This window comes from Melopsittacus undulatus, chromosome 10 (genome assembly GCF_012275295.1).
Source record: "Melopsittacus undulatus isolate bMelUnd1 chromosome 10, bMelUnd1.mat.Z, whole genome shotgun sequence".
Taxonomy (NCBI): Eukaryota; Metazoa; Chordata; class Aves; order Psittaciformes; family Psittaculidae; genus Melopsittacus; species Melopsittacus undulatus.
Genome location: NC_047536.1, coordinates 1,030,769 through 1,033,932, shown reverse-complemented (window position 1 = coordinate 1,033,932; position 3,164 = coordinate 1,030,769). Strand labels below are relative to the sequence as shown.

Here is a 3,164-nt window from a genome sequence, read left to right as displayed (position 1 = left end):
CATTCCCCTCTCTCCCCCCACCTTGCAGCAACCATATACAATGGGAAAAATATGCCCTGTCCATATTAATGCTCTTTCAAATGTTAAGGTCTAGTTCATGTTTACATCCTCTTATGTATGATTGATTGATGGATGGCTTGGCTTTGAGAGAGAAGATTTTGGGAAGGGCTTTAACCACGCTTACTTCAAGCACAATGACCAAGGGCAAGAGGGATATGCAAATCTGTTTTGAGAAGGGTGCTTAGGCAACCAGGTAGTGTTCGACCAGGACTGTCATCTCAGTCATGTCACATCTATCCATGTGCTGGTCCGCCTGCATGCAAGGTTGGATCTGCTGCTATCCATGCACCTTGTTACCTACCGATTTGACCCTTGCCCGTCCATACAGACAAGTGAGAGCGAGCCCTTCCAGCTCTTAGATGGAAGACCGTACAAGGCTGGACGAGCTCCATCAGCCCGGGTTTGAAGATAGGAGTGTTCCTTCTTCTATGTTCTGAGCAAGACTGTAATTTCCTGGGTCAACCTCAAGTGATTGCTAACGCGAGCACATCGAGGCACCAGTGGCACTGCGGTATCGCTATGTCCAGGTGGCATTCTGACTTAGAGGTGTTCAGTCATAAACCCGCAGATGGGAGCCTTGCACTAGTGGCTTCTCAGCCAAGCACACACACCAGGGGTCTAAACCTGTGGTTCCTCTCGTACTGAGCAGGATTACAATTGCAACAACACATCATCAGTAGGGTAAAAGTAACCTGTCTCATGATAGTCTAATCCCAGCTTATGTTCCCTATTAGTGGGTGAACAACCCAATGCTTGGTGAGTTCTGCTTCACAATGATAGGAAGAGCCGACATCAAAGGATCAAAAAGTGACGTCGCTATGAACGCTTGGCCGCCACAAGCCAGTTATCCCTGTGGTAACTTTCCTGACACCTCCTGCTTGAAACCCAAAAAGCCAGGAGGATCGTGAGGCCCCGCTTTCACAATCTATATTCATACTGAAAATCAAGCGAGCTTTTGCCTTTCTTCTCCGTGGGAGATTTCCATCCTCCCTGAGCTCGCCTTAGGTCACCTGTGTTATGCATTGACAAGTGTACCACCCCAAACTCCCTCCATGCCGCTGTCCCCAGAGCGGGTTGCACACAGCATGTGCTGGGCACCTGGCACCAGAAGCAGGAGCCCCCCTCAGGGCTCACCCCCCCACCTCACTGGGTAAGTGAGAAAATTATCTCTTATATATAGCCCTCCCATATCTGACATAACCAGTTGTCCAATGCTAACACTACTGTCATTTCTGCTGAAGTATAGATATTTTTTCTCAATCAGTCCTGAAATTACTGAGTACGAGATTTTTGGGATGACTGCAAAAATGGATATAGTCATATTTGTCACCAGTTCTCTGGTTTATTACTCTGCTTTCTTTCTGTGATGAACAGAACTTGAATTGATGACTACTTTTCTAATGTTTCCAGAACTTCTTTGTTGTTTTTATTTATTTATTAGCTTATGGTACTCCATCTGAAGCCGAATCCTCTGTGAATATACTGTTTATTACCACTAAATTGCAATGGACATAATTAATAACATGACACTAGGCAATGCAAACGCTGTTTGTCAAACACAGGATATGACAGAGTCAAATAGATCCAAGTTTAACTTCTATTGAAGACATGATGAAATGCTTAACAAGTTACCAGAGATGGTGCCAAGAGATTAACTCTTCTTGTTAATGGCATAGAAAAATCAATGTTACTTTCAAGAGACTGATGATAAAAGATTATAGAAATATTTTGTCTCCTATAGGTAACAACCACCCCTGTTGCCCTTATCTTTTAAATGCTTTATTAGAGATTCAAAATACTCCTGGCAACATGCTCATTGTAAATGTTTGGATTTTTATGGATTCAAGTTTAAGTGCTTGTCTGTTTCCATTGCCTTGGGAATACAGTTCCCTGGCACTCCAAGGACTTTAATTTCCAAGAAAAACACATGATAAATACTGCATAGAGGAAGAGAGACCACTAATTTGTACATAGGTATGTAAAATTTATATATATGTGTGCGTATAATCTAAGTCACCTTCACTGTAGTTATTTACCTAGTTTTGCTTAGCAGAAAGTGGCCCAGACAGACAACATTGTATGTGTGCTTTGTCCCTTTTAAAACATGAAAGGAAAACTATGAAGGTACTCATGCATGAAAAGAGTGTATGTTATGCACCTAATCTTACTCATATCTAAGAAACTCATTGCCTAAAGTATTTAAGCACTGTAAAAGCTTTAAAAACATGTCTTTCAGCATCTTTATGCTGTAATAATAAAGCTTGCCTTTTTGTTGCAATTTAGTACAGTAGATTAACAATATATCCCTTAAAATGTCAAATGAAACTGCTATTTCCCAAGCATTTCTGTTCTTTAAATTTGACTCTAGCTTCCATATCTATCTTACTTTACTCTAAGCAGATTATAACTGATCAGACTTATCAGCAATTTGGCATCTTGAGTTTATTATTTCATGAGCTCTATTGAAAGCATCTCTTCTTGCTCTGCCCAAAACTGAGATGACTTTGTATATGCTGCTTTTAGTAGTACTGACCGCTTTTGCAGCTATACCACTATGCAGATTAACATCTACTTTCTTTTCCCACTATCACTTCAAGGTCTCTCAGTGATATTTCTTCAGAGCCATTTCCTCTCAGTTCCTCCAGTTTTCATTTTCCCCTGATGAACTTCCCTACAGTTATTATGAAGTTTTACTAAGACAATCTATTGATGAGATATACAAGACAACAAATAATCTCTTTAAAAAACAATCCCTCAACAATGATGCTGAAATGGAAGACCCTAAAAACCATCATGTGAACCCCATAATAATGTTTCTTTCTCTTTATCAGAGGAGGTACATCTTTGCCAAGATGATTAAGTAGTTTCATAACATTTTTCCTCCTAATTTATATCAGTAAATAACTTGAAAAACAGATTCCTTCAAAGCAATTGGAGCCAATGCTGTAATTAAACCAAATGGGAGGTGCTACAAGAAGTTAATTTTGTTTTCATTACAGAGACATGAGAGGTACTGTTCATTGTTCAACATAACTCTGTCTCCATGCTTAGCTTTACACTGTAGTGTCTTCCTGTCGCTTAAGAAAACCTTAAGCCAAATTACT

General features: G+C 40.2%; 1 pseudogene; it reads left to right on the top strand.

The window, feature by feature from the left end:
* Positions 1–579: 579 nt before the first annotated feature.
* Positions 580–1,214, top strand: LOC117436741 (uncharacterized; annotated as a pseudogene).
* The last annotated feature ends 1,950 nt before the right edge of the window (positions 1,215–3,164 follow it).